Source organism: Zalophus californianus, chromosome 2 (assembly GCF_009762305.2).
Source record: "Zalophus californianus isolate mZalCal1 chromosome 2, mZalCal1.pri.v2, whole genome shotgun sequence".
In the NCBI taxonomy this organism is placed as follows: Eukaryota; Metazoa; Chordata; class Mammalia; order Carnivora; family Otariidae; genus Zalophus; species Zalophus californianus.
The window spans coordinates 75,702,874-75,730,871 of NC_045596.1; the positions used below are offsets into that span (position 1 = coordinate 75,702,874).

Consider the following 27,998-nt stretch of genomic DNA (forward strand, 5'->3'; position numbering starts at 1 on the left):
TGGACTTTTAAAGTTTTAGAGAAGTTTTATTCTATGATGAAGGAACTGCCTTTAAAGAACTCTTTTGTGCTCCTCGTAGCCCAGGAGGAGAATGGGCTTTGGAGAACATGAACACGGGTTAAAGAACCAGATGTACAGTTAGTAGCTGTGTGATCCTGTCTCTCAGCCTTTTCACGTATAAAATGAAAAGAATATATATATATGTCATAAAAATTTTGTGAAGATTACATTAAATAATGCATGTCAAGCACTTAGTACACTGCCTAATATATGATGTTTTCCTTGGTTGATAGCTAATGGTAGTAAATAATAATTAATTAAAAATGATTCCTATAGAATGTTAATTAGCTACTTTCTTCTAAATAGCTTCAAACAAATAACTAGGCATCTAGCACTCTTCCTTTACTTTGATCTGTTTCTCTATTAGTGAAGACGTGGAAACAAAAATAAAAGACATCAATACTGACTTACGCATTCTTCTATGCCTAGAACCTGAGTGCCTGACCCTGATCCAGAACCTCATAAATATTTGTGGTATTAAAAAAAGAATATAATTTGAATGATCTAAGACTAGATGAGTTTAGGGAAAAGACTCACATGAACAATTTTGATTTATTCTCTAGATGTTATGGGTTATTTTGAGTTATTCTAAATTCATCATTTGCGATTTTGTTTTGTAAAAAAGAATAACTTTCTTTATACATTGCATGAAAAAAATACCAAGGGGACCACATATCTCCATTTGGTATAGTCTGTGTCCTTTATTTCACATAATAATTTAAGGGAAAGATTTCCCAGTCTCTGTCTTTGAAAAGTATAGTAATGGGAATGGATAATAGTGGTTGTATAGGAAGATACAGGATTGTGTGGACTTGGCACAGTCTACACTGGAAGCTTGCTTTCCTCTCTCTCTCTTGCTCTGTCTGTGCACCCTACTGTATCTATAATATGGTAAGAGTGGAGATGACAAGTGGTTTTCAGATATACCTGAATATAAACTCCAAGTGTCACCTATTTCTATATATTAATTATTTCTTCTGTAAAATTCCATTGATGCCCACCCAGCTGTTGTGAACATTTTAAAATAAAAAGTTCAAAGTATCTTGGACATGGGAGGTGATCCTTAAGTATTACTTAATTTTCCTTTAAAGAAATGTTAGCAGGTAGTGATAACATGTTGCTCAGGCAAACAGCAAGGCCTAAACAATTAGGAGCAAAGTAAGAAAGTATACCACATAATGAGAGCATTTTCTAATAAAATTAATTTTTTATACTTAATTTTACCTTGAATATATTATTCTAAACAAAAGAAAGAAATATTTCATCAATGAAGCCTGAAAAATAAGTGGAATAACTAGTTTATTTTCAACAGTTATCGTCCCCCTCAAGTTAATCAATACTTGTATATTATCAGACTTATGATAAAGGCAATTCATTCATGTTCATATTTATTTTTTCAACAAATATTTACTGAGAGCCTAGCGAGCATTGTTGAAAGCACTTAGGAAATATGAGTGAACAAAATAGACCTGCATTGAAGACCTACGTTCAGGCGAACTAGAATTTCTTTTGATACACTGGAACATATTAATTCCAAAACTGGTGTTAGTTGGCTTCACTCTTGAACCATGGAGTATCACAGTTTTACTCTGTGAATGTTGCAAGTGTTTACTCACCTAACTTGATATAGGTAGCATTTGTAGAATATGTAGAATTAAAATTGTAATGTCTTAACATTTTCTATTAATCAAGTACCTTTTATTTTTACTTCTTAAGATGATTTTCTGTACATCAGAAAGGAGAATTTTTCTCCTGCTCTAAGAGCATAGAGGTTGGGAAACCTCATTAGCCCTGAAAGGTAAGGATTTGTCACCCCATTTCAGTGGTGATTATATTAGCCATATCTTTTTTACTCTAGAATTTCTAATCAGTTTCCCATTCCAGCCCCCATATCCCAATATATATTAAGTTTGTTTAATTCAACATTAAAAATAAAAGAATGCAGAATGGACCAGGAAAAGTCAATGACACTTTTCTTGTCTATTCTTCCCTCTGGTTGCCCAAGGAAATTTGATTTACCTATTTCATAAAGGTACTTTCCCACAACTGCCTTCAGCGATTACATTTTCAGTGAGCTTATTTCTACCCAGCACAGCAATCTGGAAGAGACTCAAAGTTGGTTTCTCTATTGTCTGTATTAGAATGTTGTCAGTAACTTATTACGGGATCTTATTGGATCGTCTTTGTCCTTCTGTATCACTTTCCCAGCAGAGTTCCAGGTAATAAAAATCTCAAAGACTAGGACCTTGGGTTTGGATAGTTCAATTAATTGTTCAGGAAGTCTATCAAAAATGTGTCTCTAGGTCTCTGAACTCCAGCATTTTCATTATTAGAGTGAAATGTTAGTGACAAATGGGGTATGATCGTCTAGACACCTCATCAGCCTGCTTGGCTTGTTGCCTGAAGTGAAGGGGCAGTTCTAAAAATGTCAAGGTTTTGATGGGGTTCTAAACATGTGACTCAAAATCAAAGCCTGTGAAAAATGGGGTCTATCATATATTTGGGGGGCAATAATAAACCTTTACAGTCCTCTGAAATTCCACAGTCAGAATCAAAGCCAAGTATTCATTTCAGGACGTTTTATACATTAAGTTTCAAGATGAGTTTTCTTATTAGCTATGGTTGTAAATGCAAGAATTATTTTAAGAAATGGTAACAGTTTAAGTATAATGATAGTAGGAAAGCTTACTTAACTGTATTTTATTACAATTTTCTATTTAAAATTGTGATTAACAAATACTGTTTGTCATTTTAATAAATTTCGTGTGTATGGACAGGCATTATCAAGTAAAGTTTGTGCTAATGTATGTGTGATTTATATACTTACACTAGTGATTTGCTGTGAGAAGGATACTGCCCTCTGGAGCATTTTGGCAATCTGTCGGGTAATTTTTGGTTATTACAATGTGGATGGAGGGTCTGGTGAGCATTTAGTTGGGCAGAGATACTTGATACTTTGATAACCTGTGAAATAAGAAATGTTCTGACTCCAGAAAATATTCCCATGTTTTAATGCCCACTCTTACAGCAGGAAAACTTGTTTGATTATTAAGGCCAGATTTTAATTCCATTTTACTTGTAAACTCAAAATATATTTGGTATAGTTTTAAATAGAGACTGAATATAATAATATAATATCCAGCAAGTCATTATAAGGATTAGGTTGCAGAATTTAAAATAGTATTTCTTGGGGGTGCCTGGCTGGCTCAGGTGTTATAGCATGTAACTCTGGACCTTGGGGTCGTGAGTTCAAGCCCTATGTTGGAGGTAAAGTTACTTCAAAAAAAAAATTAAAAAGTAGAACAATACTTCTTAAATATCTCTTAAAGATTCAGTTTCCTCATTCAATCAGTCAAGGACAGATGCTTTTTTAAAATAAAAATTCATTTGCCTCGGTGTTCCAGTAATGCAGATAATTCCATTTTTGTGTTTATCTCCTGGTGGGCTGGTAGTGTCCTGTTTGTATGCCAGTACTTCATAGGCTATACTTCATGTAGTGGTACTCTGGAGTTGGGCAGCCTTAGTGTATCTAACTCCCACAAAGTATTATGAACTTGTGAAAGATAATTTCTCTGTCAGTTTTCTCATATGCAGAATATTATATCTATCTCATATTTTTTATAAGAAATGTGAGGGAGACTATCACAATATTAGTTCTCCATTTCTTCTTTAGTAGTAGAATCCCTGAATCTTGGTTGTATACCGGAAATACAATTTACATTTCTCAGAGTTCTGTGTAAGTAATTATTGCCATAAAACTTGGTACTTGTCAATGTCTCTTAAGAGAGAAATGTTTTGTGCAACATGATTTGATGTCTGATGTTTCTTGGGTCCTGAGCTAGAATTATATGCTGAGGTTGATGGATCACAAGAAGAGTGGGAACCTGAGTCCTTGTATACCATAGACCATTATTATAGCCCTCCATCAGACTTCTTCTATGATAGAGAAAAATAAAATTCTATCTTATTTATTTTGTATTTTCTCTCACATGCAGAATAGCCAAATCCCAACTGATAAATGAATAAATGAGAAAGGATGGGTAAAGCAGTACTGGACACATAGAAGGCACTCAATAAGCGTTAATAATAAATATTAAGTATAGTGAAAAAAATCATTATTTTTTTTCAGTAAATGCTTAAAAATGATCTACTTTGTGCTTTGTATTGGTGATATGAAGATGATTCTGTAGGATTATGTGTAGGAGTAGTTATCATTATTTGTGATTTTTTTATTTTTTTTAAAGATTTTATTTATTTGAGAGAGAGAGAATGAGAGATAGCACAAGAGGGAAGAGGGTCAGAGGGAGAAGCAGACTCCCTGCTGAGCAGGGAGCCCAATGTGGGACTCGATCCCCGGACTCCAGGACCATGACCTGAGCCGAAGGCAGTCGCTTAACTAACTGAGCCACCCAGGCGCCCTATTTGTGATTTTTTAACATGTCTTCTATAATTGCATTTTCCCTGAAAATTCAAAAAATCAATATTGAGTGGTAATCCCACTATTATAGTTTATGACTACAGATATTCCTCAATTTATGATAGAATTATGTCTTGATAAACCCATTGTAAATTGAAAATACGGTAAGTGAAAATGCATTTATTGATCCTAACCTACTGTACTCATAGTTTAGCCTCAACTACCTTAAATGTCTTCAGAACACATATAGTAGCCTACAGTTGGGCAAGATCATCTAACACAAAGCCTAGTTTGTAATCAAGTGTTGAATATTGTATGTAATTTATTGAATACTGTACTGAAAGTGAAGAGCAGAATAGTTGTATGGACACAGAAGGGTTGTAAGTGTATTGGTTGTTTACTCTCCTGACTACATGGCTAACTAGGTCTTATGGCTCACTGCCACTGCCCAGCATCATAAAAGTATATTGTACTACATATTGCTGGTCCATGAAAATATCAAAATTTAAAATTCAGAGTATGGTTTTTACTGAATATATATCACCTCACCCTGAAGTAGGAAAATCATTAAGTCGAATCATCAAAAGTCAAGGACCTTCTGTATTTATAATTTGGTATAACATTTATCATTTATGCTTTTTACTGTTTATAAATACAATGTTATTTTAGGGTGATGGCATAGGTAAAGACATGCCATAATTAAAAATTTAAAATGAAGAACGTGGGGCGCCTGGGTTACTCAGTTGGTTAAACACTTTCCTTCAGCTCAGGTTATGATTGTAGGGTCCTGAGATCAAGTGCTGAGTCTGGCTCCCAGCTCCTCAGGGAACCCGCCACTCCATCTCTCTGTCCCTCCCCCTCCATTTGTGCTCCCTCTCCTGTACTCCCTCTTTTACTCTCCTCTCTCGAATGAATAAATAATATCTTAAAATAAAGAAAAATAAATGAAGAACATATTCAGGCCCTTTAGAGACATGCTAATGGAAATTCATTTTTTTTTGCTAAATAAACTAAGCCTACTAAGCACCTACCCAATTTAACTAGCATGTTTCAGCAAGGTCTTCTGCTCAGAATCCTATAAAGCTGAAATCAAGGTATTGTCTCGTTGCATCTTGATCTGTAGGCATGACTAGGTAAAATACTGCTTCCAAGCTCCTTCAGTATGTTTGCAGAATCCTCTCCTGCAATGGAAGGAAGAGGTCCCGGTTTCTTGCTTATGGTCAACTAAAAACTATTCTCATCCTGTGGGCTATTTTCAGGTCCTTGCCCAGTGACCTCCTCCATTTCAGGAGTGGATAAACTCATCACGTTCTTCTTATGCTTTAGATGTCTGAATTCTACTACCAGCCAGAGGAACCTTTGCTTTTAAATTGTTCATGTGATTAGCTTAGGTCAGCCCCACTAATCTCTTTGTGTTAAATTCAGATAATTAGTAATCTTGATCACATCTGTAGAATGTCTTTTGCCATCTAAGATAACATAGTCATAGGAAAAATAATAGGGGAACAGGAGGTCATGGGGACATTTTAGAATTCAGCCTACAACACTAAACTTATTAATAATTGGTATATGGATTTTATATTTATAGATGGTTATTTTTTAAGGTCATCTTTGAAAATACTTCTTTCATTTAGTTATATTCCACATTAGTATTTCTGTTAAATATTATTAAGGTTATATATCATTTAATGAACAATTTTAAAAGTTTTATTCTTCCTATAAATTATTAAACTGGCATGCTTTGTTGACATTATTATTTCTAAAAATTTGCATTTATGCAACCTTAGCAATGTTACCAGTTGATAACATAGTAACTTACAATTTGATATTTATTATCCTTTATATAAACAATCATAGTTTTATATAATTATAGCCAAATTCAGCACATAAGCATTTCACCATATCCATATATGGATTATAAAATATTAAATCTTGAAATATATTTGAGACTCTGTCTTAGGAAGAAGGTTGAGTATCATTTATTTACAAATAAATCTTTTAAATAATACTTCACTGCATTTATTGATCTAGCCATAGTGTTACATCACTCTCCCATTATTTTATTTACTGTGTTAATATGTTAAATAAACATGTAAATATATCATAATAATGGGTTGGTATTATATAATCATATAACGTGTGTTGTTTCTTTAGTTAATGTGTATAAATATTGTTTAGATTCACATGATAACCATATATTATTTCATTTGAATATTACAAATTTTAAATATTTGAGATATATTTTGTGTGGGATCATTCAGGGATAGTGGAATACTGAAAATTTAAACCCAGAGTTGAATTATTGATGATATTTTGGATTTGCCTTTGACTTTACCTTTTCTGAAAAATTTTAGGTAGGGTGTTTACAATTCTGTGGTTTTTTCTTTATGTTATCTATATAGGAATAATAAGAGTCAAATATTCCTATATACAGGGGATGGCAGATATTTCAGCTTTTATCAAGACTTATGTTTGTGAGTGGACTGAAACCAAGAAAAATATATACATTTAGATCCATGGAAAAATTATTTTAAGGTAACCTACCAGAAATTTGTTCTTGGCTAGTCTACTAAAACCATAATAAATCAGATTTGTAGCTATATAAAACAGTTAACTTTTCTCAGCTTCTGTTAATCTAGGTAATAGATATTGAGAAAGAAATGCATCTTTGTGGAAACTGGTACAAAATGAAATCTTTTAATAGTTTTCTACTTGAGATGTTTTCTGTCATTAGACATCTTAGCAGAATCAAATGAATCCTTTATAAAATCTTCAACCATTTATTCCCTATTAAAGTGGCAAACACATGTAAATGACAGTCATTAGCATGGGTGAGTAGGTCATAACTCTGCATTTTCACATTAGTGGATTGAGTCACATTTGAATTCACTAAATGAATGCAACACATTTTCTTTCACTAGTCAAAAATCCAATAATGGTTTTTAAGATTGTTCCACGAAAATTAGATCCCTCAATTACTTCTATCTTACCCTTTGACCTTCTACAAAGACTTTTATTCTTTTAGTCAGTTCCCTTACTGAAAAGGACAAGACAGAGGAAGTTTTGAGTTTTGACGTGCCCATGATATTATTAGCAGGAATACTGTGCATTAATGCAAAGCTGCCTGGCGCTATGATGGCCATGTGCCCTGCCTTCAAAGGCTTTGAGATGTTGTAATCATGAAATAAGACATTGAATGCTAAATTTGAATAGCATATTATAAAGGAAAATTGAATGCTTTGATGATACAAGGCCCTCACTTCCTTCTCTCACTCTTTTTATTCACTGAATGATCATTTTCATGATCATTTATTTCCACAGTCTGTTATAAATGAAAGCTTGTTTGCCTATCTCTGTGCTTAATTTGGTATTTAAAAGGGCATTGGCATTGGGGTGCCTGTCTAGCTCAGTTGGAAAAGCATATGACTCTTGATCTCAAGGTAGTAAGTTTGAGCCCCATGTTGAGTGTAGAGATTACTTAAATAAATAAATAAATAAATAACAGTGTTGGCATCATCCTATGTTGTCTGACATAGGATATATGTTAACTGTTAAAACAGTTAGCTGTTTTATATAGCTACAGATTTGATTTATGTAATAGCAGATAACATAGGATATTGATTTACATTGCATGACAATGCAATTATGTAAAATAAATGAAGCACAGTCATACAGGGAGCTGCTTCAGTGGTTTGCTCTTATGAGTAAACCCATTATACATATTGGGTCAGTTCATCCATAATTGCCTCAGAGAAAACAATTTTATGTTGTCAATATTTATTCACTTAAAAATTTAAGATAGTCTGAGAGTCATGATGCAGGTCGGGGAGAAGTTGAGAGTTTTGCATCTCATTGTATCTTATTATTACATATCGTTATTACTTTCCATTATAGCCTGTGATAGCAGTATCAGCATAGCAATCTATATATCCAGAGCAAAAGTGAAATTGAAGAGATAGGACAAATCATATGTTTTTTTACTACTTTTGTGCTAGGTTGGCCCGTGACTTGGCTCTTAAAACTCCTCACAGGAGCTTTGCTCAGGGGCAGTATTGTAGCCAATGAGGTTTTATCCGAGGCGTGATTATTGCCAATTGAAAACCCCTCACAGGATGCTCTTCCATTGTGGCTCGGGCATCTGGCACAGTGTTTGGAACACAGTCGTCACTTAATAAGCAATTGTTGAATGCATGATGGTATGAAGGGGAGAGGGTAAAGAGAAGGAGAGGAGCGGTAGAATAGCCATCTGTCTTCCCTCTTTAAGGATATTTGAAAATGGCCTTAGAATCCTCACAGACTATCTGTGCTGAGACTCTTTTAAGGCAATACATATGCAAAGCTGGGGAAAAGCAGGCAGCCTCTTCCTGTGCCCTAAGGCCACTTGTATTTCAAAAGCAAAATGAAGACTTCAAGCCAGAAATCCTTGGCAGTAGAGCAAAGAAATGTTAAACAATAATGACAGGAAATAAATTATCTTACATACTATAGGTAGGTATATAGAACAGAAGAGAGGCTGACAGGTGCCTGTCAAGGTGAGTAAAGTGGTGTGTAATGACATATAAAGCATATTTAAAACAGTAACTCATTTAATTGAAAGCACCATATGGACCTTGATGATTTGTTAGATATTGTTCAATTAATGAATTTTAAAGTAAACAGTGTGTCTCTATGTAAAATAAATGAAGCACAATTTTTTGATAGCAATTAATACATTTTGGATCAAATGTGTTCCTTGAAAGCCTTGGATATAGCCATCTTAAAATTAATATAGAATGTCATTAAAGGAAAATATATTTGATTGATCGATTGAACTATAAGAAAATAGCATTTTATTAAATAATAGCTAATTAAAACAAATTAACCTATAAAATCACACAGTTCATTCCTTCACGTATTTCCATTGAACTGCTGCCTTGCTCCAGACATTACAGTTCCTTTCAAGAAAATTAAGAGAGCCCTAATTATTTATGTGACAAATGACATAAACAATTTACAAAACATGAAGTACAATTAATGATCAAGTTTTAACACCAATATCACTAGATTAAAAGAAAATATAACTTAATACAATACTGTTTCCAAGTTGTCACATAAGGAACTGATGATGATGATGATGATAAGTTCTTAGGTGAACATTCATAATAATGAAAAAAGAATAGAAAAGATGTAAAAACTACATGTATTATTTCCAAAATGTAAATATTTTGTGAATTATTTAGATAACTCCTAAATTAGTGATTAACGATAATAATGATATTTTACTATTCTGTTTTTCCATAGAAGGCCTAGCCTGGCACATGTACTTTTTTTGAGGTTGGTTCCATACTATATTTATAAGCAAGGCCATACTGTAGGTAATAGAGAAGACCCTAAAGATTGACCCAAGATATCTTTCAGTTTTTGAAACTTAAAGGGAAATAAAGCTTAGTGGGCACCCATATTGTAATTATTTTAGGAATTTGGCTTTTACTCAATCAGGTTAATACAGTGTGGATTAAATTGGAATTTAAAATCTTTTTAAATATGCAAATTTGAAGTGCCTTTACTTTAAGAAAATTTTCAGTAAATCATTTTGTGTATCTTGCACCAGCCACATTTTGAAATGTTGGTGATGAACAGCTAAAATTTGTGCATGTGTCATACAGTGTTTGGTAATTGCATATGTTGTTATAAGAGAAGTTTGTGATGTATCAGCATTTGAACAAGAATAAACAAGAACCAAAAAAAAAAACCACATAAAACTTAAAAGGTAGTTTTCTTTGAACCATTCACTTAAACATCTATCTTATGCCCACAGCTCAGAAACTTGACAGAAATGTGTATCTTTTCATGAAACTTAAAAACCACCGTTCCTATCTTTACTATCCAATCAATTTGTACTTTGAGGCATTCAATAGCTACTTCTGTATTTTAAAAAGAAACAGCCTTTCGGAAATGCTGTTTCTTGTTGAATTATAGTCTATTATAATAAAATTGCTCACATAATGAGTGGTCAGGATGTGTCTACTTTCCATGGTGCTACTAATGTACAAAATATGGGAGAGCGTACATAGTCCTAGTACTAGACCCTTAAAAATTACTGACCTATATCCCAGGCTTTAAAGTCAAGGTAGATTACTTTTCCTTTTATTACATCATGTTTGTGAACTCAGTTAAATAAGTAGATTCAAAATAACTATTAAAATTGCAATTATGCATATTCAACATAAATTGTTTTCTGTATTAAATACCCATCGGGACTCTTTTACCTTTGTCCATACTGTGAATTAGATGTATTCTCCCTTCCAAACTGGGCTCACTTCACTTCAGTAATATAGCAGACATTTTCAAATATATGAGGGCTCATCAGTTAAAATTAATTTGACACTATAATGGTGCATAGTGCTGTAAGACATTCTTTTTGAAGTAGAATTACAAAACATGAAAATATGACACCATACGATATTTTAAAAGTCAGTGCGCTCTCTGTACAAGATGAGACAAGTTGTCATACAGCATATATATATATATATATACATATATATATAGTACAAAGAATATTTTCGTGCTGCAAATTTCTTCTTTTACCTTTCCCTCCCCTTCCCTCACCCTCTACCTCCCATTATCCACCATAGTTAGATGCTCCACTTTTACAGCTCTGGAGATCCTGAATACTCCTGGGCTGACATATTGCTGCCCTGTCTTACCTCACTCTTGTTGTAGGCCTGAATGACATTTTAACCCCCTATTTAAAAAAGTAGCTATCAGACTCCACAATCAGAGTCTATGCTTCTTAAATGTAAAGGGCCTCTTGAGGGACAGGATTTTCAACCTCTATCCCATGGACTCACCAAATATAAAATTGTATGCTACTTTACTATTTCTGTGTCAATATTACCTTGGTTATAGCAGTATATTGTAATAGTCAAGAGCACAAATGTGAGAGCTACCTCTACCATAATTAACTGTATGACCCTGAGCAAGTTACTTAACCTTTTGTGCCTCAGTTTTCTTACCTGTAAAATGGGGATAATAATAATACTGACATCAAGGAGTGTTGTAAAGATTACATTTAATAATAAACATAAAGTGCTTCGGGTAGTTAAAATAGTAGGTGAATATAAATATTAGCTTTCATTAATAAATTCCTGATTCAGAATAAAAGTTTTAAATAAGTGATGGAATTTGAAGAACAAGGATTTAAATTCCAATTTGTTTTGCTGAGATTCACATGAATCTATATTTTTAGCTAGGTATGCTCGACGGAAGCCAGGGGTTAGACTGCAACTATATCCAGTGTTTAATATTAAAAATAAGGATTTAGACATCTTATTTTTTTTAAAGATTTTATATATTTATTTGTCAGAGAGAGAAAGCACGAGCAAGGGGAGTGGCAGGCAGAGGGAGAAGCAGTGCTGGACTCCATCCCAGGACCCTGGGATCATGACCTGGGCAGAAGGCAGACGCTCAACCGACTGAGCCCACCCAAGCAGCCCAAGAATTTAGATGTCTTAATAGGTTAGATAAACTGGATAGAAGAAAAAGAGTCCAACTTCTTTATTACTTATTTCAATTATGATAATGGGACTGAGGAAAATAGTAACATATAATTCTAAATTGGCAAAGAAGCAAGTTAGATTAAACTATAAATATAAACTATCTGGGTATCTACTTGAAGGCTTATTCACTTAAAAGCAGATCATCTGATAATATTTGCCTTACTGAGAGCTTTACTTTTCAGAGTGTTGAATAAGGACTGCTATTTTACAGGATCTTATTCTATCAAGGAAACATCATTTGGCAAAGTAGAAGTGACAGGAATCTTGGGAGAAGATGATATCATCACAGGTGCCATAAAGCCGAGGAAATGAATGCTTTGTAGAGTCTAAATCTTCCCTAGATTTAAGAAAATCTTTTGAACAAAGCAAGTTCATGACAAAGATAGGTGTGCTTCAATGCTCAAAGCCCTAAAAAATGAAATCTGTTATAGCCTCACAGATTCCTTAATGAGAAAGAAAGCAAACAGACAAACTAATGTAGCTGTATAGAGATGGAGCGTTCTGTTAGGGTTAGCTTTTATAGCAGTACATACAAAAACTGGGAGAAAACACAAAATGAAGAATAAATTATAAGAACGGTAAGAAAAACTCTAAAACATGGACAGAGGGCTAAGTGAAAAATGTTGAGTATAACAAATTGTTTTATATTATGTGTATTCTAGAAAAACAAAATGCTAGGCTTACTACTTGATCACTGATGAGAGAAAAAACAGATCTACTCAACTTGTATTTTACTTACATATTGCCTATTTACAAAGAGCTAAGAAATGAGGTTAGTACGGAAAGAGTTGAAATTGAAACCTAAAATAAGAGGGAGGAAAATGTAGCATATATTAAATAATTTTTACTTTCCCAAAGATATTATTTTCTATAGAATATGAAAACATGTGCAGACATGGATATCAAAGTAGTATTTTATAATGTTCTAGGATTATAGAAGCATAGAATTTCAAGATTTGAAAGAAACTTAGAGGTTGATTTAGCATTTGATGTTTGAATGTCTTGCCCTTTTCTTCTTACAAAAGAATATATTGATTTTCAAAAAAGGAAAGGATTAGGTAAATAATCACCAAATCTTGGTGTTAATCCTTGGCAAAAGAAAAAAGATGTCAAATATATTAGTAAAGAAGTGGTTTGTGAATGATAATAACAGAAAGAGGAAAGCCCTAGAAACCTTACAAGTTCACAAGGAGAAAAATCATTTCTAAGGTCACTCTGTACTTTTACAGTGTGGCTAAATATAGATAGATTAAGAAAAGTACTATAAATATAGATAGATTATGAAAAGTACTATAAGCATAATATGTCTTGATTTAACTGAATTATTTAAATGTCATTATATCTTGTAGAAAAGACAGAAATGTATCAAATGATGGCAGAGTTTATGAAGTTGCAGCTGGTTGGGAAACTATCAGAGATTGTTTTTTACTGTATGGATGTCATCTGGAGGAAGCTCTTCAATGGCATGGTTAAGCTCACTATTATTATTATTGACTGCACTACTTCTTTTCAAAATGCTATAGAAGGCATGCTCATCCTAAAACAGACATTAGTATACATTGGCATTTATTGAATGATAGTGCTTTATTGTAAATAAATGAAGAAAGGGATTATTCAAAAATGCTGAGAATAATTTTTAGAAATAATTTAATTATATTTGTATTTAGAAATAAAAATAATTGTATTAATTTATATGTGAATCAAAATAATTATTAAAGTTTAAAATAAAATAGAAAATATTATTTGATTAACAAACCTGTTTCTCCAGCCAAGTGCTCTTTACTGAACTCCATGCCCAGAAACCCATCTCTGTTGGACATACCCATTCACAGACATCAAACTCAACAGATCAAAACTGAACTCATTAGCATGCCTCATATTCTCTTCCTCTTCCTAGAGTTACGTGCTGGGGATTGCAAGCATTATATACCCACATTTTCAGACCAGATTCCTGGCAGTCATTTGACTCCCTATAATGTATTCCCTAAATTGTAGTGGTCATTATGCCAGGGTAGGGATTTGACCAAAATTCCATTTTAGCAATATTACTTTGGAAATAAGTAAAAGAGGGGCACCTTGGTGGCTTAGTTGGTTAAGCATCTGCCTTCAGCTCAGGTCATGATCTCAGGGTCCTGGGATCCAGTCCTGCATCTGGCTCGCTCAGCAGGGAGCCTGCTTCTCCCTTTGCCTCTCCCCCTGCTTGTTCTCTCTCTCTCTCAAAAATAAATAAATAAAATCTTAAAAAAATAAGTAGAAGGAGTGAATTACTTTCCTAATTTTCTTATTGAGAATTCAGCACAAATAATAACTGCATTTCAAGCATAGTGACCCATTTTTTTCTTTATTAAAAAAGTTTTTATTAGCACCTACTGTAAGTAAAGTAAGAAGAATGTAATTATCTGTAATATAAGGCACATGTGGTACAAGAAATTAAAAAAAAAAAAAAAGGAACAAACCGGAATGCTATAGCAGTTCAGATAGATAGCTTTGGTGGATAAAGAACTAACTTCATATTGAGCAGATTAGAATCTGAATTCTAGCTTTAATTCCACTTATGTACTTTTAGATTACTTTTGATCACACAAATGAGGATGACAATGTAATAAAGATTAAATGAAATTATATATGTGGTTTATCTGGTATAATTCTTGGCACATGGTAGAGCTCAATAAATATAAGTAACTTCTCCCTTTTATCTTTTTTCCCTCTAAAAGTTAAGATCATTTCTGAGAGGAGGATCAAATAATGTTTTGGAATAAGCAGAATACTTCATTTGTCCTGCAGATATGAATAGTATTAGAATAAAAGGAGACAAGGGTGAAAATATTTTACAAAGAAAGATTTAAGTAAAGATATATAAGTGGGAAAAGACAGTGCCTATTTAGACAATAAGTAGTTAGATGGAACATGGTAGACCTATATCTCAATAGAATGTATAATCCTAAAAAGAAGGAATCATGTCTGTTTTAGTTTTCAGTTATATGCTGAACACCTCATAATGCTTGGAGCTTAGTAACTACACCAGAAAATGTTTGTTGAATGAAAGAAATAATAAAAGACTATAGGGAAAATGGAAATTATCCTGAAAAACCATGGCTCACAGAATGACTTAAAATGTAAGAAATTGGTACAATAATCCTTGTTTGATTAGCTTCTTGGTTGGTATAGCGATTGATGAATAGGTTAGGAAATCAGGAAGGGAGCTAAAGAATAATGAATCTCATTCAATGATTGAGAACACATCTAAAACTCTTATTTGTAGGTGAAAAGGGGTTAAATATCAGCAATTTTGAAGGGTTCTACCTGTGTGTATAATCAACTCACATCTGACTTTTCAATATCCCAGGCAAATTAAATGTACTATTCTTTTCTATTCTTGTCCGAGATGTGATCTATCTTCAGCTTAATATTACCAGCAACAGTAAATACCCTTTGAGTTTATGGTGTGTTCTATAGTACTTTTTGATACTTAATAACTGTCAAGTAGTATTTCAGTAAGATACTGAAAACCATTTTCCTACAGTATCTGTTCAGGGAAGCAATCTGATTTTTCAGAATTATATACAGTAGAATTTTCAATTCAATTATTTTTTTCTTTGCTTTACACATTGATATAAAAGAAATGTAAAATTAAAAAAAATATATTGTTATGCTGATATATGTATCTGAATGTACAGAATATAATAATTTAAAAATTATTTGGAACTTATGATACCAAAAAAGTATTTCTAATATATTTTGAGGCTCAAATGAAAAAAAAAAAGGTATGTTGGATGCAGTTGAACAAAATTAATTTTTGTAATTACAAAGCAATTTATGAAAACAAGTAGATTGAGTCGGGGGCCTTTCTTTTGTTAAGTTGCTAAAGCAGTTAATCCATATTGGTTAAGCTAATAAGGACTCGGATTGAAAATCAATTCTACCTACCATAAAATGGATTTGACTCTAGTGAGATAATTTTGTTACTCCATGGGGCACCTGGCTGGCTCATTCAGTGGAGCATGGGACTCTTGATCACAGGGTCCTGAATTTGTGTCCCTTGTGTGGTGTAGAGTTTACTTAAGAAAAAAAAAAATTGTTGCTCTTGTCTGGGATCACTGAGTATTGATTCTAGACAGTCAGTCTATGAAGTTGCAAGTTTGATTTCTCAGGTTTCTTCAGTAAAAATGTTGATCATAATTCAGACTTGGAGTTCTTTGGACTCATTGAGGAAAAAATAAAATAAATTAGCATTGTCTTAATAAATAAAAATTTCCTTCATTTTTATAAGAAAATGTAGGCTCCCAATCTTTTAAGTAATAATATTCTCAGTTATCTAGTTATTCAATAATATATCTAATTACCAAATTTTTAGTTAAGTTTCTTTTATTACTAAAGCTTAATTTATGTGTTTGTTTATAGATACAGATATCTAGTTATCAGTATTTATCACATACTTACTAAATGCTAAATCATAGACCATCCAAACAAAACAACAACAATAAAAAAGTTTGTATAACAATAAAAGTATTTCGGTTTACAAAATGGAGTTGTAATTTGTTTCTGGGTTTCTTTGCTAACTGAATAAATCTCAATATGAATTGATGCTAAATGACTTGCTGTTAAACAAATAAGCAAACAATACAAAAACCCTCCAGGAACAGAAAGGCTGCTACTTTATGTGAGCTATAACAAACATCTTAAGTCAACTGAATTTTGATCCCTGGATAATAAGCATAATACTGTTTCTTTCAAGTGCCTGCCAGAAAATTTTGCATCCTAGCTTACTGATATCCTTCGGTTTAGCTATCCTCTAGAATCTAACTTTTCAGTATTTCTGCACCGTTGGCCAGATTAACTTGTATAAAAAGCTATTTCTCTAAGCAACTCCTCTTCAAAATAACCTATCATCTCTGACCTCAAATCCAAATCATCTTGTTATTCAAGACCCTCCAACATTTACTCTCGTATTATCTATCGAATCAGTTTTTCCTATGAATCTATTTGACTCAACAAACAATTATAACAATTGTTTTATTACTACTACATATAGAGAATGATGCTGAAAAAAAATGGGTATAAAATTTTCTACAAGATAACTGTGTCTTCAAGAAACTCAATACTTAGTAAGCCTATAAACAAGACACGTACCACAACTATGTATTAAAGGTATGTATGTGGTATGTTGGTATGTATGTGTTGTATATGTCACATTAGTGATACACTAGTAACATTGTGATATATCTACACATTTATATAAATTTGTACAAATTGCTATGTGAACATGAATGGAAAAATAATATGAATTCCAACTGGGACTGGGGTGACTGATAGAGGAAGGGGAAAAAAAAATTATTTATAAAAGAACTACTTTGTACCAGGCACAATTCTTACCTTTTTGCATTCATTCCAATATTTATTTTACAAAGTCATTGATGATTATTCATTAGTATCCCCATTTTACAAGTAAAGCAATTTAGACTCAGTGATCCATCTAGAACTAGCTCCTCGTGACTTGAAGACCCTTTACAATATACCAGTATAAGTTGCTTACTTATATTATTCACCTCTAGAGATTAAATATGATTTGTGGGAGAGGGAAAGAGCAACAGATGAGCAAAAACCCAGAAAGAAGCAAGGAGGTATGGAACATATTCAAGGAGTTCAAACTGCTCTGATTTGGTTGGTGATTAGGAGACATAGACAGGGAAGTGGAGTTATATGAGACTAGAAAGACAACTTGGGACAGATCACACAAATCTTTGGTAATGAGAGCCATGGAATATTTTTGGTTCAGAGTGTGATGTGATTGAGTGTCTTACAACTTTCCAGTCACCTACTTAACACATTTTCACCTGTTTTACTCTTCTGTTGATGAATGACAAATTACCCCAAATTTAGCAGCTTGAAACAACAAGTATTTATTATATCACCAATTCTGGTTGTCCAGGAACCAGGAGCAGCTTGGCAGGGTGCCTCTGGCTCAAAGTTTCTCATGAGGTTGCAGTCAAGTGGTTTCATCAGAAAGCTTGATAAGGGATTGAAGGAGTTACCGACTTCTAAGCTTACTCAAGTGGTTGTGGAGAAACCTCAGTCCCTTACCATGTGAACCTGTCGAAGGGGGACTGCCTCAGAATCAGAGTTGACTTCCCTCAGGTGAGGAATACAAGAGAAAGGGAGACCAAACAGAAGAACATACCATGACAAAATCCATAGTCCTAATTTTGGAAGTGACTGTCCATCTTTTATGTTGTTTTTATTTATTGGACATTAATCAGTAAGTCCAGCCCATATTCAAGTGGAGTGAAATACACAAAGATGTGAATACCAGGAGACAAAGATCATTGGGAGCCCTCTTCAGGGCTACTTACTTATATTATTCACCTTCTAGACTACCTAAATTCAGGTAGTATAAATTAAGGACTACCTTTCTCCATGATTCATCCTTTGACATATTGAACTTTGCTGTTCCCGACTTACAGAAATTTAAGAAAATGCCTTCACCAGGCACTTAGACACATAATTTTCATTTCTTTAGTAAGTTCCAAACCATGTACTATACCTATATCCTCAGAACACTCAGAAAAGTGCTGAATGTAATATATTCCCAATATAACTATATTGAGAAAATCTATTAAAGGAATTTCTTCTTGGGGCATTATCTGTTAGGGTTCACTTATACTTTTACTATTGATTCCCTGATTTTGGTTGATATTCGTTTGAGTACTGATTGGGTGACTTAGATAACATTTTGCAAAGCACCTTTGCAGGATAAGAGATACGTTTCCATTTGTTTAGTTTTTGCATTTACTGCAGTATTCTTTGCATAATGGGCTAAAATGTATAGGATTTCAAAAGTTCAGAATTTCCAGAAGTTTGATGTGTATGTTAATATTTTCCAAACTTATTTGACCACAAGACGCCTTTTGGAAAATGCTAATAGACTTTATCTACTATAGAAAACAAAAGTAAGCTAGTTTACCTGCTAATAATCAGTGCAAGGTCAAAACAGTAACACTATTCATTCTTGAAATATGATCTCAGAATTTTCATTTGCCAGATACTGCTTAATATTATAATATATAAAGCAAAAAACCCAAAATGAATAAGACCCTTTATAAAGGGTTTTAATACCATTTGACTCCTCTTGTTATTTTGGATTTCCAATATACTAAAACCTCAAAACAACAACAACAACAATAAAACAATACTCTTATTCTTTAGAATTTATTGTAATATTGAAGCTTGGAAATAATAATATGGGTAATCATTTATGCCACTTTAAGATGAGCATAAGAGGATATTTGTTAGGTCTACTAATAGTTGCTAAAGTATCCTTGAGTTTAGTAAAAGATTTTTTTAAAAGGATTAAATTGGAAAAAGGATTTTGAGAAATCCAACTTTGGAGAAAAAAATACTGCATAGAACTCCAATTTTTATTTCCTACTAAAGGTTTTCCTTTTTATTTTTTTTTCTGTCTTTCAATAGTACCTGGGATAATATACTCCTCAAAAATGTTTACATTCTACAACACTCCATTTCATCTATTGATTATAAGCATAAACTACTACACAAAAGAGGTGGGAAGCAAAATTGTCATAGTAATTGTGATCTCAGCTATTTTTAAAGGGAGCTTATTTTTTTCTCTCCACAGGAAAAGTTATATTGGTACCCACCCACTGAATGGTAATATAAAGTTGCATTGATTTGTCCCCCACTATGAATGACACTTTATTGGATTCATCTTTGACTTAGATTAAGCACACAAAAATTAATAGAATTTAATGGAGTTAATTTTATCTTCATGTTGTTACTACTTTCTTTATGAATTTACGTTATGTTCTTATACTTTTCTTTATATATAAATCATTTTCTTTTAAACAGATTTGAAGACAGTTTTACTTAGTTCATGCTGAGCGAGTTAAGGTGTGTCTTTAGAAAAGGTGCTAAGCTATTTCCGTGATGGGTGTAAAATAAGTCTAAAGTAATAATAACACAGGGTCTTTTAGCAGAACAGAAGAAAATGTTCCCGAGTTCATTAATGATGTTTCTGTAATCTTAAGGTGCCAATAGAGATGAGCCTTGGTTTTGGTTGGTGCAAGTGAATAAACAGTCAATTAAATCAGAGTACAAAGCTGTTATTTCAGATCCTTGCAGCAGATAGTAAATTATTCAGAACCTAGCTCATCTATCTATCAAAAATTGCACTAAGTAAAAAAGGTGGGTTTGAATACTAATATATTATGCAAAAATAGAATGATGGCATTTTTATCATTGAATTCAGTGAAAATTGGAGGAGATGTAGAATGCAAGTAGAAAAATACTAATTCCAATTTTAGGGATTATAACTTATGTACTACTTAAAATTTTAGATGATGTGTAATTGGATAGCCTAGCTTTGCTCTGAGAATAAATCCCAATAAAAGGAAGTATCTATTGTTGTTTTGTTTACTTTTAATACAACTTGAAGTGAATAAAAGCTTTTGAATTTAGATACTAAAACAAAACACTTAGAGAAGAAATGCTCTCATAGGTTTTTTGTTTTGTTTTGTTTTTTGTTTTGTTCAAGCAACTTTGGGAAAACTTACTCAGCCTTTTCTTTTTTTTTTTTTTGGTAAATAATTCTCTGTGTTCATAATTAGCAAAAGCTTTCTATCTACTCTGTATCTTGCAACCTAGGAAAAATCCTTACTATACTGTATTCAAAAAAAGCATAGAAGTTGGATGAAAAAAATAGGAATGATACATGTATTTTAATGTATCTTTTCTATGTGATGTATACATACACTCATCTTCAAGTTGCAATTTGATACAGTGCTTTTTGGTATTAATCTGAGTAGGAATCTATGTAATTTTCTTCTACTAATCTTGAATAATTAAAGAAAATAACTAGGAAAGCTGATTTTTCTTATACACCTTTGTTCTCTTGAAAAAGCATAATAATAAATAGGAGACTCTAGATAAATGCTTTTATTCCCAATGGAGCAATTATTTTGGTGGCTAGTTTTATAAAGACATTAATAGTTATATTTCAACTTGATTATTTGGTAACCACAATTTCATTAATTGAAAGGAGTGTTTGGAAGCACAGAAATAAAGTAATAATAGAAATATATTTTATTATTTGTAAATTTTTAAAGCACTGTCCTAGAAATTCTTAGAGTATATTGTCTTGTCCCTTTGAATAGAGCAGGGAAAAAATTAGTAAAAATGGGGAAAGTGAGAGAAGTTGAGAGGGCTTCTTTGAAAGGATTCAATAGAATACAATTTACAATGAAATACATGAAATCAGCAATTTTTAGTATATTGTAGTCAGCACCTCATCCTCTTCACTTTAAATGTGCAAATAACTTCAAAAACAGGAGCAAATTTTGAAAATGGCAATTGTGAGTATAAATCTTTTATCACTCTGTCATTTTATGTTTACATATATGCTTAATTTCAAAGAATAAGTTTAAAACAGACTTTAAATTGTATGACTACTGATTCAAACCTGTAGAATATAGTTGCTCATTATTTTCTCTACCAATCTATTATTGAATGTGCACTATGTCCACACATAATACTTGGTAGAGTTATAATGATATAAATGACAATTCTCTGCCTTCAAAAAAGTCCTAAGTAAATAAACAATTGACGTGAAAACAGATGTTTCATAGCAGAGTGATAAATGTGACACTAGAGTCAGGGACTACTATTGTCTTAGCCTGGAGATCTTAGGCTGAATTTTATTGTTAGTGGTACATGAATGTTGTTCTCTGTATATTTATTCTAGACATTATTATAGACTTTGATATGACTGCTTAATTTTCAGCCTTTTTTTTATTATGTTCCATTAGCCACTGTATAGTAAGTACATCATTAGTTTTTGATGTAGTGTTCAATGATTCATTAGTTACGTATAACACCCAGTGCTCATCACAACACATGCCCTCCTTAATACCCATCACCCTGTTACCCCCTCCCCCCAACCCACTCCCCTCTGAAACCCTCAGTTTGTTTCCCCAGGGACCATAGTCTCTCATGGTTCATCTCCTTCTCAGATTTCTCCCCCTTCAGATTTCCCTCCCTTCCTCTATTGTCCTTCATGCTATTGCTTATGTTCCACATACAGTCAAAAAATGGGCACAAGACATGAACAGACACTTCTCCAAAGAAGACATACAAATGGCTAACAGACACATGAAAACATTTTCAGCCTTTTAACCAAGATTTTGAATGGTTGTTGAGGTTCTGTCCCCTTTAAGAATTATTAGGACCATAGTGATACTCCTTTATGTGCAGCTTTTACATATGTATTTGCATTCTTTCTCCCCACAAAACTATAAGCTGTTTATAGATAAAGCCCATATCTTTTTGATGTTGTTTCATGTGCCTGTGTGTTTGCTGTGCACCCGTCCCACTGCCAGACTTATAGCTGGAAGGCCACGTACAGTAACTGGCATACATCAGAATCTTATTTATAACACAGAATCTGAGAAAAGTTGTGACCTGTTCTACCTATGGGATTGGTTTTAAACAGAGACATACTCACAGAGGAAGTCAGAATAACCACTCTTTTACTTTTCTCTCTATCTCTGTCTGTCTCTCTTCTGTATGTGTATATGTGTATTTCTGTCAGAAGGTGAAGTATCTGATCTATATCAAGGGTCAAGAAAGAGAAAACATTGCTTTACCAATTCATAGCACATTCATGGAAGGCCATTTATGGTTTCTAATTTCTTTTTTTTAAAAGATTTTATTTATTTATTTGACAGAGAGATAGAAGAGCACAAGCAGAGGGAATGGCAGAGGGAGAAGGAGAAGCAGGCTCTGCACTGAGCAGGGAGCCTGATGCGGGACTCGATCCCAGGACCCTGGGATCATGACCCAAGCCAAAGGCAGATGCTTAACCATCTGAGCCCCCCAGGTTTCTAATTTCAATCAAATGGAAATCTTATAAACTACTGTCTGTAGGTTCCTGGAGGTCTATTATTTTTTTTTTAAAGATTTTATTTATTTATTTGAGAGAGAGAGAATGAGAGCCAGAGAGCCCGAGAGGGAAGAGGATCAGAGGGAAAAAGCAGACTCCCCGCGGAGCAGGGAGCCCGATGTGGGACTCGATCCTGGGACTCCAGGATCATGACCTGAGTGGAAGGCAGTTGCTTAACGAACTGAGCCACCCAGGCGCCCGAGGTCTGACTATTATTAAGATTGTATTTTTCTTGTAAATCATTAAGACTGTTACAAACTATAGTGGAGTTTCATGTCCTGCAATCTTTATTAGTTGACCATTTGTTTTTCCCCTGCTTTTGTTGTTAGGGGTTACTAGTACCTCAGGGATGTTATATGCCTTTTGCCCTCTCTTCATCATGAACCATCTTTCAGATGGGTTCCGATGTCTGTTGCTTAGCTCACTTGATATACTTTTTCTCAATCAATTACCAGTGAAGCTGTTGTCAGTTTGTATCTTGAAATCACTTGAAAACAGAACAACCATATTTATAAATTTAAAAGTCAGAAAGAAATACTTTGTAACTTAAAAGTCCTAGCATTGGACTGGCTGCAAATGAAGGAAGTTTCATGTGTTAAGCAGAATAATATATCCACTCCCTAATCACTGGAGCCTGCCTATGTATTAATTTACACAGCAAAAGTGACTTTGCAGATGTAATTAAGTTAAGGATATTAAAATTGAGAGGTTATCCTAGATTATCTGAATTTAACCACCGTGTTCTTATAATTTAAAAAGAGGGTCAAAATAGTTAGAATCAGAGGAGAGGACAATGGATGCAGAAGTTGGAGTGTTGGTTTTGAAGATGGAAGGGACTGTGAGCTAAGGAATGTGAGAAGTCTCTAGAAGTTGGAAAAGGACATGAATTATGTCCTAGAACCTCCAGAAGAAACACAGCCCTGTAGATACCTTGATTTTAACCCCATAAGACCATTTTGGGCTTCTGAACTATAGAACCATAACATAAGTGTTCTCTTAGGGCATTAAATTTGTAGATTTTTTTTATAGTACAGCAGCAGTAGGAAACTACTATATTTCTAAAAAAAGAAAAAGAGTGAAAGTGTTGAGTTGTGTCCCAGGAACTGGCAAATGAATATCCTCATGATTTCTCACCCATTTCATCTTTTCCATTGAATATCATTACCAGGCATGATAGTATGTGTCTCATTAACAACAGACAGGTACTTAAGATTGTGTCCATTTAGAGTACTGCTCCCAAATATTTGCTTTTCTCTCCATACTAGACAGCAATTCCTGGGGAATGTAATTATGCATAATTCATTATTATCCTAAACCTTGACCTGGCTTATAAAACCTAATAAACTTTTTTCCCAGCAAGGCCAATGGATCACCTCTTGCAAAGATAGTGTAATTACAGATATTGAATTGTATGTGACAAATTTTATAGAAGGAAGACATCACTATAGTATAGAATGATTCAGGAAAATTTCTAAAGAACGTTTGCCTTGGCAAAACAAGAGATGGGGAGGGGAGAGGCAGAGAACATTCCAGGCAGACAAAACCAATGTCCAGGTGAGAAACTCCTAGTTTTTATTTAAAATATTTCTGTAGTGTTTTCATATGATTAAACAAAAAATAGGCATTTTAATGTGTAGGAAGCAACCATTTATGACTTCTAGCTCTTACACCATGATAAAGGCAGATTCTGTATGAATATTAATATGTGCAATTTGTACTGTAGAATCATAAAGTGAAAAAAAGTAAATTTTGTGATACAAATCCTCATTTTAAAAGGACGTCAATATTAAAATAATTCAACTTCTTAAGTATGGTCTATTTTTTAAGTATGATCAAGTATGTAGAAGTGAGTAGATAGTAATTTTTTTAGGTAGACTTCAGGGCAGTCCCAAAAGAAAGGAATCATAGGTATGTGTGATTTTATCAGGGATAAGTGTCTACCCATTAAAAATACATTAAAAAAATTAAGGTCTTAAAATGTAACAAATTAAGTTACTGAGAATACCATTTATAGAGTAAGCTATAAGTGATAACTCATGTAAGCACTTCATGACTGTATAGTCATGTTTACATTCAATCCTCTTTCACGTCATACACTCATACTCAGTTATGGCTAAGCTATGTTTAACAGGAATAGTATGGTTATATCTCCACTGTTCTGTATTTAATTCCAGTCAGTGTAATATTGCAGTGTAATAAGACCTATCTATCAGGTCTTTAGCAAAATAGAATATTCTCAGTATTTTTGTTTATGTAAAATTCAGACAAGTCTTTGTCTTCATTTAGTGCATTTCAATCATTTTTTTTAAAGATTATATTTATTTGAGAGAGACAGAGACAGAGAGAGTGAGCCCAGGCACATGCAGGGAGAGGGGCAGAGGGAGAAGTAGACTCCCTGCAAGCAGGGGGCCTGACAGAGAGAGGGCTTGATCCCAGGACCCTGGGATCATGACCTGAGTCAAAGGCAGACCCTTAACCTCCTGAGCCACCCAGGTGCTCCCATTTCAAGCAATTTTGTTCTCTTGTTTCTAAATTGATACTCTGGAAATCTGTACAGTGCTGAGACATAGGAAGTTTTCTGTCTTTAGTGTATGAGCTCCAAAATACCAGCTGCAATTGTCAGTTTCCTGGTAATTTTTTCCTTCTCTAATTTCTTTTTCTCTCTTGTTTCAGTTTTACTATGAAGAAGTGATTTAAGAGAATATTTTGAGTAACTTCACAAGAAAAAAATTAACTTCCAGGGATGCCTGAATGGCTCAGTCGGTTAAGTGTCTGCCTTCAGCTCAGGTCATGATCCCAGGGTCCTGGGATCAAGTCCCACATCAGGCTCCTTGTTCAGTGGGAAGTCTGCTTCTCCCTCTTCCTCTGCCTGCCACTCCCCCTGCTTGTGCTTGCTCTCTGTCTCTCTCTTTCTGACAAATAAATAAATAAAATCTTTAAAAAAAATTAACTTCCAGGTTAATACTCTTGAAAAATATTTTCAGAAGTCACAAGAATATAGGCTATTTCTTATATCGTTCTTCTGGTTGTAGCAGTCTTTCCATTTGCTTTAATATTTCATCTACTATGTGTTGGCTAGGTAAGGAATGTGAAAGTATATTTCATCTGTACATGTTTTTTAGTTATTTTAATTTTGGAAAAAAACTAAATGAAATTAGAACAGTTGTTAATATTTTTAAACTTTAGTTCCAGTTGGTAAGTTGAATAGAAACATTTTGCTTATGAGGAATTTAAGAAACAAAACAGATGAACATAGGGGAAGGGAAGGGAAAATAAAATAAGATGAAAATAGAGAGGGAGATAAACAGTAAGAGATGCTGAACTCTAGGAAACAAACTGAGAGCTACCAGAGGGCGGGTGGGAGGATAGGGTAATTGGTGGATGGGCAGTAAGGAGGGCTCATGATGTAATGAGCACTGGGTGTTATATGCAACTGATGAATCACTGAATTCTGCCCCTGAAACTAATAATACAATATATATTAATTAAATTGAATTTAAATAAAGAATTTATAAAATAAAAAAAATTAGAACTTATTGACATAACACTCTGATATTCTTAAATAATTCAAAATCATAAACTGTCCATCAATAGATGATATTTGGAAAAAGAAAGGGAACACGGAGATTTGAAGGGCCGACAAGTGGCACAGCCCACTAGATACTCCTATCTAGTTATCTTTCTCCAGACATATTCATGTCATTTAATATCTCTTCTATGGCACATGTCCAAGGAGTTTTCTATCCCAGTGGTCTTCTCGAGATACCCTAGAACATGAGAGTTTCTTCTTATTTTTTTCCGTACGGTCCATATCATTTAACTTAATTAACCAATTTAAATTGTTCTAAGGTTTCAGAAAATTATGTTGGACTTTTAAAACTTTTCATCTTTAGCCTTTGGATGACTAAAATTCTATGCTATGAATTTGAATTAATCATTTCTGCTATGATGACTTTAAACACATTTAAACATAAATGTGAGAGGTTTTTTTTTTCTTCTTTTTCCCCTATTTTTTTTATACCAGTGCTGTTACCTAGTCTTGAATCTAGTTTGGAAATTGTGCAGATCCCATGTTTTTAATCTTTTTTTACGAATCTTTGTGAACTTTTACCATTTGTTAATACCTATATTGAGAAGTGAATACAATAAATAAACAGATGTTGATTTCTTAAACTAAGCCTCCTTGTGACTTCAGTAAAGGGTTTTGGCAAAGAGCAATTACATGAGATTCTTAGAAAACTACACAAATTTCAATTTACAATTATATTTGCATTTTACCTCACTCTAGGTTTAGCAAGGAAACGAATGAAGAATTTAATGATAGGCATACTAACATTTAAAAAATGGAAAAAGATAATCAGACAAGGGAAAAAGAGTTGGAGAAGAAAAATGGAAAAATTGTTTTCTGACTTCTTTCTCCCATGTAACATGTTGCATCACTTAGTCTTCTTCATTGATACTGTATTTACCAATATTCTAAAGTTAATAAGTATGCTGAAAGTGATAACTTTCAATATAAGAGTGACCAGTCCAGTTGAAGTGGGAGAGCTAGGTTCTTGTCTCACAGAGTCAAAGAATGAATCTCTCAGACAAAGGAGAGTGAGTAAAGCGATAGAAGGTTATCGAGTGAGGATACAGAAAAGCTCTCTGCAGTGAGAGGGGTCCCGAGAGGGTTGCCACTGAGGGCTTTTAGGGTTGGTCCTCTATAGAAAGTTAACCAGGGAACTTAAATCTTTTTGACTTCTCTACTTGATAGCCCCTTTGTGTAAGCAGGACTAGTGATAATATCTTTTTTTCTTTAAAGATTTTATTTACTTATTTGACAGAGAGAGACACAGCAAGAGAGGGAACACAAGCAGAAGGCAGAGGAGAGGGAGAAGCAGAATCCCCGCTGAGCAGGAAGCCCAATGTGGGGCTTGATCCCAGGGCCCTGGGACCATGACCAGAGCCGAAGGCAGACGCTTAACGACTGAGCCACCCAGGTGCCCCTAGTGATAGCATCTTTAATGGCTTACTTCTTTTTAGGGTCTAT

General features: G+C 33.6%; 1 protein-coding gene and 1 pseudogene across 5 annotated transcripts in view; both read left to right on the plus strand.

Moving 5' to 3' along the window:
• The window catches only part of GRID2 (glutamate ionotropic receptor delta type subunit 2), a 1,431,476-nt gene that overhangs the window by 372,350 nt on the left and 1,031,128 nt on the right, over positions 1–27,998 (plus strand). The window lies entirely within an intron of this gene.
• Positions 8,510–8,678, plus strand: LOC113926002 (annotated as a pseudogene).